We start from the raw sequence: 14,142 nt of genomic DNA, 5'->3' as shown, positions 1-14,142 counted from the left end.
CAAAATACAACAATTTATGCCACTTGGTTATATGAATAATATCCCTGAGAGACTTTAAATATTAGATACTCAACCTGTGTCAAACACTTTGAAGTACAAGACTATATTTAAAAAGCGTGTGGATTTTAATTTCTGGCACTCATTCCTGAAAGAAGACAAAACACAATAATATGTTTCTGAAATGCAAATTCCATTACATGCTAATTTCTAAAACGAAGGTCAATTTAGAAACACATTTTAAAATTCAGTAAGTTGTCCTTTTAAGTCAGTATGCTAAGGATATAATTTAAAAAACAATCTGAAACGATTTTCCACTGTTCGCTCACCATCTAACTTTTGATTGCTCATAAAAATGTACCCATGGCTCCATTTTCAGTTCTATAATTTTTGTACTTACTAGCTCAAAATGTCTAAACAGAGAGGAATAGCTTTTCTCTATGTATTTCCATATATGAAAAAGATTTTACCATATTCTCATAGTAAACCACCACTAACAACAACATTCTCTTTTGTTTGAGTTTAAATTAAATCTGAACACGAAGCATGGAGTGGTGCACTCCTGTAATTTCAGCACGCAGGAGACTGAGGTAGGTGGATTGCCATGAGTTCAAGGCTAGCCAGGGCTACATATTAAGCTTATGACCATCTGAATTAATTACAACGTGGGACCCTTCTCAAAAAAAAAAAAAAAAAAAAGTACATCGGAACAGCTCAAAAAATTTTTATGAAATTATGAACCTGCCAGCCAGAACTGAGAATAAGTACACTTTCTTGGAACAACTTACTTAATGAATACAATACCTAGACAAAGAAAGAGACTATCATCCTAAAAATGAGGTACTATTTTTTTGACTTTTGACTCTGCCTTGGTACAAGAGAGATACAGAGCCAGGTCCTCCCAGGGGAACCTTGTGCATGCCCAGTGATCTTATACTGAGCTAGAAAGTAGAACCACGTCAGCCTCCTCAATATTTTGGTCATCTCCTAGATAACAGCATCTGAAGCATCACCAGCAAAATCTCCACAAAGCAGGTTGGCGAGAGACTCAGATGCTTTGGGGTTGATTAGAAGGGCATCAAATTCTTTATCTGCTTCAGAGTTTCCATTCTCATTTGCCCCTCCAATGGTGTCCCCAGCCCTGTCTTCACATTGTGTTTTAGGACTATAAGCACATTTAGAAAGACACTGCTGAGTGACAAGCTCCTTGTTCATAAACTATGTTATGCACCATCTATCTTATCTGTCAGAAAATTGTTTTTCGAGTTGTTTTTTTATTTGGTACTGGGATCGAACTCACGACCTTGTGCTTGCCAGGCAGGCACTTAATGCCACTGAACTAAATCCCTAACCCCAAAAGATTGTTTTTACCATAGACATCTTTGGAGTTTTTATGAATGGGATACAAGTTTTTTCACTGCTTCAGTTTCATCTGGAGTCACTTATATTGCTCTGGATGTGCAACTCATGGGCCTTCGTGATGCTGCCAAGTTTACTGTTCACATCTTGGAGCAGGAAAGGGAAAACATGGTGCCACTGGGGGCTTCACACTGGAATATTTCTTTTTTTGTTGTTGTTGTTCTTCAAATTCCTTGAGATGGAACATTTCTTCTTAAGCATTTCTGACACAAACGTTTGTTTCCCTGACTGATTCCTCAGTGGTCTCCTTGTATTTTAGAACATTGTTATTCAGATCCTTGCATACTTTGCCAACAAATGCCCATTGCCCAAATTTATCTGTAATTTCTGCAACGAGCAGGAATGCATCTTTGTGAATTTTTTCAAAGTAGCAAACTGTGGTTGTTTTCTTCTCTCTCTCTCTCTCTGTCTCTCTGTCTGTCTTTTTTTTTTTTTTTTTTTTGAGACAGGATTTTGTATATAGTCCAGGCTGGCCTTGAATTTGTGTAATCCAGATTGACCTCAGACTCACAGTGAACCTCCTGTGTCAGCCTCCTGAGTGCTGGGATTACAGGTGTGCGTCACCACATCAGACAGATTGTTCCATTCTTTAATGTTCTCCCAACAACTCTGGTTAGACTTCCTTAGCAAGCTCCACATTCTGGAATTTATGTTCTATAGCAGTGCATCAGTTACTCCAAAAGTGGCAGATCTCTACCACTTCCAGCAAAGGCGTGAATGTGTGTATCTACCAAAGCAGGTATAAAGAACTCATGGTGGCTTAGTTCTCTACTTCACATAATTTGAAGCCCCTTTTTTGGCAAGTTTTTCTCGATGACATGCTTCTTCTGAAAAATGCTATTTTGTCACTGTTGCTCATGCCAAGGTGGTGATCAAAGCACCTCCATGGGGGAGGTCCAGGTGGAGTTGATGAAAATCCCAACAAAAATATGAGCCAAAGGCAGCATCCCAGCGGCACACATGTCAGCATGGGTGTGGGCTCTGGAGGGTGCACGGCAAGACGCGGTGGGCCCTGCACTGAGGGCAGCTGTAGAGAACACTGGCTCGGCCTCTTCCTGGAACTTTTTAAGAGAACTGAAAGAAGAAACCTTTCAGAGATGTGTGGCATGGGGCATTTGAGAAGGACCAGGACAATGTGAGATCTGCAGACAGAGTGGTTACCTGCAAAGGTCCAGTGGTTACTTGTGTCAAATGCAGTCGCTGTTAATCCTTTGAAGGATGAAAATCTGTTTGCAGTGAAGTTATTAATATTGTTTTTCAGAACTGTTTCTCCAGAGTATTGGAGAAAGAGTTTGATTGTGGGAGACTAAGGAAGAATGGGAATAGACATCCTAAGTGCAGAATATTTTTGAAGTGTTTGTAGAGAAAGGAGAGGACAGAGAAAGAGCAGCTAAAGGGGATGCAATTTTAAAGCTAGTTGACAATGCAGGCCAAGGATGAAGAGCCAGTAGAGAAAGGAAAGCTTAAGAACAGGGTGGGGAAGGATCAAAATTTTTCTTTTGTTTTATGTTTTGAGGCAGGGTCTTGCTATGCAGTTCAGGCTGAACTTGAGCTCACTTTAGAGCCCAGGCTAGTCTCAAACTTGCAACGATCCTCCTGCCTCAGCCTCTTGAGTGCTGAGGTTACAAGAGTGCACCACCACGCCTGGCTAGGATTGAAAACTGACGAAGCCAGGTTCACCAGGGAATGAGAGAATGAGAAGTCAAAGGCAGAGGCCAGGCAGTTGGCTTTGTTTTGGAGGAGTAAAACCTTATTTTCTGAAACCGAAGGGAATGAAGAAAGGCTTGGTATCTGGATGGGTGTGTGTCTGGGAGCAGTGGATGGGATGTGAGGAGGGAGTATTCCTGAAGCCTTCACATTCCTCTCACAAGCTAGAGGAAGGAGCATGGGAGTAGGGGACTGGAAAATGGTAGAGGTAGGGGACAAAGTGTGGGGGTTAAGGAGAAGCAAAAGGATTGAGGTTGAATTTGGGTAGTTGTGACAGATTGTAGTAAGTAGAGAAAAAGGTATATGTGAAAATGTAGAAAGTACATATTATTACTGCTCTGTAATTGCATTTTTGGCATTCTAAAGTAAAAGAGAGCAAAGGGTGGTTGTTAAAGGTTGATTAATGTGAAAACCATGGGGTCAAAGCTGAGTGAGGAAGGAAGGGGAGGAGAGAACTGACAGGCCTTGAGGATGTGGTGAATCCAGTGATGGAATGCCCATGATACTGGATTCTGAGCTGTGCCGCATGTTGAAATCATCTGGAGATCTTTAAAAAATGAGTGTAGCCTGGCTTCTATTCATGGACTTCCTGGTTTAACTGATATGGGATACAACTTGTACATTTGGAAATTTCAAAAGGTTCCCTTGTGATTCCAGTGTGCAGCAGTTTGTGGAGCTGTGCCCTGTGAACATGAAGAGCCAGTGGTGGCAGGAGATCTGATATTAATATTTTAAAATACTGCAGATAAAAATAACACCCCCTCAAACCTAAACGATGAAACTTAAGGAACTTATAGTTTAAAAGCAAGAATAGCAACAGTTGAAAATGAGCATCGTTGAGGCACTGATACCCAAACACCCAACCTGTGCAATATCACCTTTATACCATCACTCTACATTTTGTATAGTATAATATCTAATTGGAACACTTAAAATCTCTAGAAGCTGTCATTTCATGCAAATTTAGAATTATAAATAGTAAAATATAAAAACAGTACCACTAGCAAAATTAACAGATATAATATTAGTATTTCACTTTATTACTAGGTAATTTTGTGGTTAATTAATATTGTATCATTAGTTCTCCTATTTTGTATCTTTTATATTCTGTAGGATGGGTTGACCACCTCGAACTATGGACTGTATGTTGAAAATCAATGACCTGTAGAGATGGTGAAATTTTTAGACTTACAGGAACACTTTAAGCCAGTGACAGTGATGTCGGGGTTTTAAATTTTTTTCCCTCTGTGGAACTCACAGTCTTTATGTGACATGAGCAGGAATATGTTAGTCACCACTGTTTACTGCAGTGTCTAAAGAGAAGAAGCAGTATTGATATGTAGTAGTTGTGGTTAGAATTCTGTACAGTAGGGCTGGGGATTTAGCTCAGCGGCATAAGCACCTGCCTTGCAAGCAGGCAGTCGTGAGTTCGATCCCTGGATAAAAAAAAAAAAAAAAAAAAAAAGAATTCTATACAGTGCACTCAGTAGACCAGAATAGGCAGCATACACCAAAGAGCTTTCCATTAATGTCTCCACTCACTTTTCTATTCTTGTTTTGTTTAAAAGTTTCCATTTTTCTTAGTTGCATTCCCATCTCAATCATGATCACGCTTATCCATCAGGATTGGTGAAAGTGATGGTGATATTATCTCTGGCAAGTGGGTAGATGGAAATGAAGAGACAAGAAAATGAAAGGGAAAAGCAGAAGGAAGGGACTTGCCAGCATAAATCAGGATTTCCATTTTTACAATGTAAAAAACTCGGTTCTCCAGTCACCTTCACATAGAATTCAGTAAATGCACCCCTTGCTGTTATGTCTCAAAGGCCCTGCATCTTTCCTTGCTTCCCTAATTCTTCCTCATCTCATGACTGTGGACCCTGAAAAGGCTCCCTGAGTGTCTCAGCTCATAAAGCTAAGCCAGGTACAGGTTGAACTGGTGAATCTTCCTCTGTGATCCTCCAGCGCTTGGAGTGTGTGTCTCACCAAAGTGCTAACCAGGCCTGACTCTGCTTAGCTTCCCTGAGCAGATGACATCGTGTGTTCAGGGTGTATGGCTGCAGACTTGGTTTATGTTTTTGCCAGTGTCTGAGAACTACTGCCAGACACCATAGTAAGAGCTCCTCAAAAGATCATATGATATTCTTCTTTGCATTTCCAATGCCCAGCACAAAATCGCCTTTGAATCTATGTAAATAACCCTGTGTGTGAGGGTTGACTAATGTGTGGATTTCCCCCTTCCTGTATCATCTCTCCACCTCCTAGAATCTGCAGGACTAATGCTGAGAATGTCTTGAGATCTAGAATTGTTTATAACGTAGGAAATGTCAAGCAGGAATAGTAGAAATCTGACTTCCTTCTGTATTGTCACTGTTGACTTCTATGTGGACCTGAGTGACTTGACTGGTCTTTAGCTTCAATTTGCTGCTTTTAACTTTAAATTTGGGATAATTGTGTTTAGTGAAGCTCAACAGGATAACATGCTTGAAAACATTATCATAATAGATGTCCAGCACATACTGGCTTAATACTCTTGATTGATTGATTGATTGGTATCTGCATTTGTTCAGCACATACTTAAAGGTCCTATGCTAGAGCCAGTTGGAATATGCATCCATCACATGCACACCTAGCAGGGCCCAGAACCAAGGATTCTCTCGTCTGATTTGGGGACTAACGTACAGTTCACTGTGGCAAGGCTTGGTCTTCTCAAGGTGTAAGGCATGTGGGAGAGAACCCTGAGGAGATGAACCGATCTAAGGAGTTGTTGGGAAGGTTTTTCCTGAAGAGACAGGCTCACCATCAGGAGGAAAAGTGGGGGAGAGTGTCGCAGGCAAAGGTCACAGAATGTGCAGCTGTGGATGGGGATGGTGAATGGGTCTGGTGGGCACAGTGAGAGGCAGGCCAGCGGGGGCAGTTATGAGAGAAGACAATTAAAAATAGGTTGGAATCTATTAGAGTGTATTTCTGAAATTAAGAAATGCCTACCACAATGGCTCGTGTAGGTTAGAACAGTTTTTGTTTTATTTTTGTCTCCTTTTCATTTTGCCTTATATATTTTCTAAGTCAGTCTTCAATACTCTTCCTGTTACCATTCATTTACAGATACGTTAAGAGTTTTGGCATATCTAAGAGAGCATCTTTAGCGTTTTAGATCTTTAGTTTTAACCGTTCTTACTCATATTTTTTAACACATTTATCTGAGACAAAATGAACCGGATATGGTCATATCTTTCCTGTCAGTAAAGTGAATACTGCTGTGTGATCTGTTAGCTGTTTGCAACACGTCTCTGAAACAGATGGTCTACTTGGAAGAGTGGAGATCTGATGCTCCGGAACCGAGCCGACTCACATGTGAGTCTGTGTAGAGGAGGAGGACTCTGGGCTCATTCCTTTGGTCCCTTGACCCTTCAGGAAAAGTTGAAAATCAGTTTCTTTCATGCTGCTGTTTTGAGGGACACTTAATATATTAATCTTCTAGTCTCTTAACGTATGAATAACTTGGGATATTATTCAAGCGTTATTCCTGAATCAGTAAGATAGGGCCTATAGCCCTATTTTATGTGGAGATACTATCATTGTATAAGTGATTATATGAATGTATTTCATACTTAGAATTTACTTTTCATGAATAATTTACATTTTATGTTATATTAAATAAATTGTTATACCTTTCAGTATGTTATCTGTTTATAGTTTCTCTTTATTTAATACTTGTTAATGAAAATACGTGAAAGGAAATGAAATAACCTAAACTGTATTACTATCTTGTCATGCCTACCTAATCATGAAATCTCATTTTGTCCAGAAGCAAGCACTTTGGGTAGGCAGAGAGTGCACCAATTCCAGCAGAAATCGATTGTCTGTGCTCACTTCACTGTTACTGTAACCACTACTGTAGAGCACCAGTTCAGCAGCAGAGGGCGCCAGATACCCATTTCACTCAAACACATTTTCTTGGTCCTGCCTGTGTGTGTAAGTCCTTCTCCATTCTCTCCCGTTTCTTTTTCTCCCTAGTATTTTTTGCTTTTTCCTAATGTTTAAAATAACTAATATTGAAATCTCATAGTGAATACTTTTTACTAGGTGGTGAGATTTTTCATTTGTTAATTGTAGTACTTTTTTGAAGTGCATTAAGACTTTTGTTTTTTTTCAGTGTACCTTTTACATGTATTATTATGCATCAGAATTTTGAGGACTTTTCTTGAGTATCATATGTAAAATCAATAGGAAAATCATTGTTCTTTTATTTTTTCTAGCACAATACTATTAGATAATAAACCAGCTTTATACTGTACTTAGGAAATTAAAAATTATTTAGAATGTGCATTATAAATGTTATACCTATGTAATTATGTTTCTTAAAGATAGTATATTAAGATTTTCCAAATATAAACTTTTTCTTGTATATTAGTTTTGTCTAAGTATTTCTATTTTGGACTAAATATTGATGTATATAGCAGATATTTGTGTGTGTGAGTGTGTGTATGTGTGTATGTATGTGTTTTATATATATATTTTCTAGCCTGTTCTTAGTCTCTTAAGTCTCTTCAATGTAGATTGTGATTTAAAAAATATTCATCAACCCATGTACTTTTCACCGTAGCATCAAAGTCAGCTAATGCCTATAATACTCAATGATATAAATCAACTCTGTCTTTAGGTAGAAATCCAAATCATATGATATCAGTGCTAGTTCAGGAAAAATAATAAATTATTTTATAGCACAATTTTTTTTTGCTTTTCGTTTTTCATTTTTTGGAGATAGGGTCTTGCTATGTAGTGGAGGCTGGCCTTGAATTCACTATGTAGCCCAGGCTGGCCTCAGACTCATGATGATCTTCCTGCCTCAGCATTCTGAGTGCTTGGATTACAGGCATGTGGCCACTTTCTTGCCTTATAATACTATAAGAAGATAGCTTTAAACATTGTGTCTTTAAAAATTTTTTTCAGAGATAAATAACCTTTTAAATCAGTACCGTTAAAGTCAATGGTAAAAGAGTAAAATTGTGGCCAGGGTTTCATATTTCATTTAGTCTTTGTATCAAATGAAATACATTTAAAACATCCTTTCAAAGACTTTAAAAACATTAGTAGACTTTAGGGGAAAAGATTATCAGATATTTCAACAGATATGATTTATTCTAGAATATATTCAAATGTATAATACTGATACATGTTATAACACAGATGCATTATTTATTGCTCTGCAGAGTCTAATATATTGTTTCTTTGTTGCTGGTAGCTAATTACATCTAGAGTGTGTAAGCACACATGTGTATGTGTCTGTGTGCTGAGATTATATCTGTGCTTGAATAAAGATTAATCTCACAATCTATTGTTTCCTTGGGTTTTGACAGAAGTTTGCCTGCTATAAGTGCCACAAGTTCACTTTCAGTGATAGGCAAGCTATCTAACAATTTTTTCCTATTTTTGCATCTCTATTATTATTTTTTCTTTCTTTCTTTCTTTCTTTCTTTCTTTCTTTCTTTCTTTCTTTCAGACAGGGTATTAATATGTAGCCCAGGCTGGCCTTGAACTCACAGCAGTCCTCCTGCCTCAGCCTCCCTGATTATAGATGTGTGCCATCACACCTGGTTCTGTTATATTTTAAGTCAGGTTCCTTACTTGAAATATGAAAAGACTAAATCTGTGCTTATCTCTATACAAAAAAATTATAACACACTTGATACAATAAAAATGTCTAATATATTGGTCTTACTAGCCGTTTAAGTTTGTATATGTACATATTTTGCAATCTTCATTGCATTTTACTGGCAAGTTTGAGATAATTTAATTTATAAATACTTTCTGATTTAACTTTCCATATTAACCTTTTTTCCCCAAGTAAGTGTTAAAGCTATTTCCTTAAGGACAGAGCTTTTATTTTCTCCTAAGCATAATAGGTACTCCTATTAGGTACAAATATTTGGTGGACAGAACTGAATCTTTCTCCATGATAATTTGAGCACACATTTCAGAAGTCCTTAATAAAGGTGACAGAACAAGTATACTGACATTCAAGTTAAAGAATTTCCCAGAACAGATAGCCTGTATTCGAAATTAAGAATATAAGATGATTGAATGAATTAGTTTGTTAATTAAATTGCTTCAGGCATGTATATGTTATTAAGCCAAGAACCTTTAGAATTTGATAGATTTTTGTTCAGACCTCTACCACTAATCTTAGCATGGCATGTTTGACTATTAATGATTTAGTCTGCCATGTCCACACATTTAGTCAAAATACCATCCTCATAACTTTGCTGAGTATCTAAATTTTGCAGTAAGAAGACTTTGTTAGGTTAGTAAAACCTGTTGTAAGTCTTTACTGGTCACCAAGACCTTGGTGAAGTCAGAAATTGTAGCTCATATATGAGACTTAAAGACAAAGAGTAATTTTCTCTCTCTTTTCCTTCTTTCTCTGTTTTCTTTGGTTTTGTTTTCTATTTTCATTAAACTCTTTCTCTGTGGATTGTTGTTAGGAACAGTTTTTGCCACAATGACACAATCAGTAACCCTGAGAAACCGTGATAAGAGGAATTACACACAGTTACATTCAGATATCATGGTACCAGACACTAGATAACCTTTTATTTGTCCAAGCACATGGCTGTCTACTGGGCACAGCTCCAGAAGAGACAGAAAAATGGAAAGACTAGGGGTGCTGACAGGGACACATGTGTGGCTGACATCAAATGAGAAAGCTTAAAATCTTCCTTGTGTCTTCATTCTTGCTTTTTTGTTTTCAAAGGAACTTGATGCTTCGATAATTTCTTTACCAAAGGTGTTTGATTTTGTAATCTTTGATCAATATGGCCTGTTTTTCCTAAAAGAATTTTGCAGGTATTTTTCTAGAATGATAGTGTCTGTTAAAGTACTGTGGAGTGCCCTGTTTTATTTAATACTGTTACCTAGTCCTTCATACTTACAGTAAGTTCAGTCTACTTAATAAGAAGGTATTTTATTTTCAAGTTTGACATAGTCAACCTTTATACGCTAGTGTAAATACCATAGTAACCTGGGCTCAGTAGCTAGCACCTATCATTATTACTAGCAATAGCATTATATAGTATGTTTAGTGTGTAGTTATATGTACCTTCACTCAAATTAGTGTTGGTGGGTACAAAGCAAAACTGTTACTTCTGACATTATGTGTTAAGTGTTTGAAAAGCACACATAAAGCACAGGATAATATGCACTTTCTATGTTCCATCTTATCATTTACATTCCTAGAGCTATTGCATACTTTATCTTCCCCCATCTGGATGGCTTCTGTTGCCTCCTATTTCATATTCATGACTTTGGTCTTGCTTCTTTTCAGCCAGCATTGCCAGTGGAGGTTTGTGTAATTAAATTTGCTTATCTTTCTCCTCGCATTAAACTTTCTGGATAGTACTCAAACTTTACTGCATATAGTCATCTGCGTACTGATGATTAGACAGATTCTGGTACATTCCCAGACATGCTGACTTAGGTCTTTTTTCTGGCCCAGGAACCTGTATTTCATAAATACCCCTGGTAATTCTGAGAAAAATGTTACTTTAGTGGCTCAGAGGTCTGCAAGATAAAGTTCAAAAGCCGTAGGTGTGGCCCTCAGTGCTCTCAATGGACCACTCCTTGCATTCTTCATCTTGTTGAAGTGTTTCCTGGTCACTCACTTGGTACTTTCTTCATTGTATCCTTTTTTGTATCTTGCAATCATTCATTCATATGTTATCATTATTATGTGTCATTATCTCTTAGTTTTGAATTCAAGGTTACAAAAAACATTTTAAACTAACCTTTGAATTATTAGTGCCTTGCCAAAATATAGGACATAACAGGCACTGTGGTTATTGTGGAAAAAATGAATTAAATTAAACATAAGAATGAGATTCAAAGTCTTTTTTTAACCTTCATGCTTATAACTTCATATACTACTATGTAGTATACATTTATAATATTATGTTGCTTATAATGTTTAATTATAGTGTAGAAAAATTTATATTGCGCTCCTTATATCTCATTCAGTTCAGAGAAATTTCTACAAAAGAGGTAATGATAAGACTACTTGAATTCTGTAAGTAATTTTTGGAAGAAGAGTCACATGAAATACTTCTTGAAGGATAGCTGGAAGTATATGTGGACAGCAGGCAGACAAAAGAAGCGGTATGGCTTTGGAAAGGGCAAGTGGCTTGATTTGACAGTAGAAATTATAGGGATTGCGGTTAGAGATGCGGCTTGAGAGGTAAGCAGTGGTATATGCTGGGGGATGTTTTGTGCTTTGCAAAGAAGTCTAGATTTTCTCCTTTCTTTAGTTATAAATTGCTGCTGATGCCTCTGAAGCTAGAAAGAACCATAGCCAAATGGAAGGATTTTTAAACAGAAAAGAGATCAGTTACTGGGGTCATTCTAATTTTATTACAGAAGTGTTGATTAGCAATTTTAATAATTACATGAAATTATTATAATGTTTCTGTTCATTGTAGGTAATCTGATATTTAAACTTACAATAGATCAGTAAGATGTGGTTTAGCTCTGCTTTTGAGATGGTCTCATAGGGTCCAAGAAGGCATAAGTAACGAAAACACCTAATTATAAAGCGGCAAAGACATAAATAGGTGATATACATAATAGATTTAAAATGCTACTGGGATCTTACCTGGACTGACTTTCCTTAGGAGAACTGAGTATATATGCCATCAACCTTCCTGAGGATTAATTAACAAATAAAACTACATATTCAAGATGTACTTTGTGATGATTTGTACACATCGTGAATGATAGAATCAGGTCTTGATGGAAGAGTGTATTTGTTCAAGCAGGAAATGTAGTTTATCAAAACACAATGGGCCTTGCAGGAATTTATTGTGCTGCAGGAATTTACATTTTATCATAGAGCTTTATTTTGTAGTTATGAAAACAATATTCATTGATTATGCTTAATTTTTAATATATAGAAACAGAATTTTGGGGGAGGTGCCGAGATTGAACTCACCACGTCATGCTTGCCAGGCAGGTGCTTATTCCACTGAGCTAAATCCTCAGCCCCAGAATATTTCATAATTCCATCATAAAAATATGTACTGTGAATCTTTTTTTGTGTTGTATTTCTTTCCAGTTTCTCTTGCCATATTTATATATGGATTAAATAAACGTAATCCTCTATGTATGTGTGTAATTGATGTTTATATGTAGTTTTGTCTCACTTAAAATTGGAACATTGGTATTTTGCAGTTTGGTTAAACATGCCCAGAAAACAGGATTTATAAGGATTGCAACATTTGTTCTATTCTATTGGTTTGTTTAAATTATGCCTATTTCATTATTGTTAATTTTTTTCCCAACTTAAAATACTAGATGTTGCTTTATTGAACCTCTTTGTGTATAATTGTTGTCTGTATTTCTGACTACATATTTGGAATAGGATCCTGGTACACTAGTAAATAAATACTGGTATACTGGATCAAACAGGAGCAATCTGAAGGGCTAACGTGGTATGTTTTCAAAGTACTCTTCTGAAAGGCTGGTATTTAAATTTGTGCCTGCAGTGTGTGGGTTAGTGTTTCATTTGAGTTTTTGGTGTTCATTGTTTGCTAATTTTGAAGGGTGTCTTATGGTTATTTTAACTGTTATTTCTTAGACAACTAGTTTGAGCAAGTTTCCGCTTCTTTATTGACTATTTTACTGTGAGTTTTTTTTTTTTTATATTTTATTTTCTTTTTCGTACTGGGGATTAAACTGACAACCTCACATTTGCCAGGTAGGTATTTTTAAATTTTATTTTACTGTCTTTTTTCTTTTACATAGGCATTAGCATTTTTCTTAGTGATTTTAAGAAATATATATTGTGACTTCAATATTATTTCTTGCACATTTTCTTCCTATTTCTTACTTGCCTTGAAATTTTGTTAATAGTAGAGATTTAAATATAAGCATGCTTAGAAAGAAATTTCTCAAGATCAGATAGTCACCTATATTTTGGTGTAGATTTCAGAATTTCATATTTTATAACTCCTCCATCATCCATGCAAATAGACCTTTTTTGGGTTCTTCTTATCAGAAGAGCAGATTTCCTGGGAAGAAGTCTGGTCAGAGGAAGTCACAGCTGGAGTACGTCAATATGAGGACTGGCTTAGCCTGCCTTGAGGGACAAAGATAAGGGTCTGAGTTTCTAGAGTGAAAGTGGGATAAGAAGAAATGGGTGGTGATTCAGGGCATGCAGCAGGTTTAGTGGGAGGGTGGCAGTGAACACATGATAGACACGAGGCGCTGCTATGCTTTATCCACATACCAGCAACGGGGAATGCGAGCCCCGGATCCCTCCAGGAGGCTGGTCTGGCTGGAATCACTGAGCTGTCTCCATGTCATGTGGGAGGAAGAGTCAGTTGTCAGGGCTGATGACTGACTGAGAGGGAGGGCTCAGACTTAGAAGGCTCACCACGAGGGTGTTCAGGATTGCCATGAGGTGGCTTTTTATTCTTTTTGTTTATTTAACTGCAAAAATTATGGAGAAAATGCACTAAAGAATTGTCATTGGATCAGTGAGTTGGCTAAAAGGGACAGTAGAGGAGGAAAGAAATAGAGAAAGGGGCATGGCAAGGATGACACGTTTTTTAGGAACTGAGAAGAATAAGACTTGGCTATGTTCTCTGTTGAAAGAAAGGAACAGTGAATAGGAATATGTGAAAGAAAAATGAAAAATGGACGGACTGGACAGCGTAGCATCTTAAAAGGATCAGCAGTTCTGATAAACAGATTATCTTTTGTGGTTCCTTCTCAGAGATAGAATATGCTTTTAAGGTATTGAAACAAACTGTAGCCTATCCTATTATAAAGAGAGTCTCTGCTTCAAAAATAAACTGTTTTCTAGCCAGAGTGGTGACACACGTTTATAATCCCAGCACTTGGGAGATTGAGGTAGGAGGCCAGCCTAGGATACATAGTGAATTCAAGGCAACCTGTACTACAAAGTGAGACCCTGCCTCAAAAAACCAAGCTAAAAAAAAAAAAAAAATTCAACAAATTTTTTTCCAT

The 14,142-nt window shown here is 37.1% G+C and overlaps 1 protein-coding gene across 4 annotated transcripts in view; it reads left to right on the top strand.

Annotated features, from left to right (window-relative positions):
• Wdr7 (WD repeat domain 7) overlaps nt 1-14,142 on the top strand; it is a 369,257-nt gene that overhangs the window by 106,531 nt on the left and 248,584 nt on the right. The window lies entirely within an intron of this gene.

The sequence above is a fragment of the Cavia porcellus genome, unplaced genomic scaffold (assembly GCF_034190915.1).
Source record: "Cavia porcellus strain 051 isolate PalLab524CR breed Dunkin Hartley unplaced genomic scaffold, mCavPor4.1 scaffold_20, whole genome shotgun sequence".
NCBI classification, from domain to species: domain Eukaryota; kingdom Metazoa; phylum Chordata; class Mammalia; order Rodentia; family Caviidae; genus Cavia; species Cavia porcellus.
The sequence above is the reverse complement of the archived record's forward strand: the minus strand, read 5'-3'. Positions and strand labels throughout refer to the sequence as shown.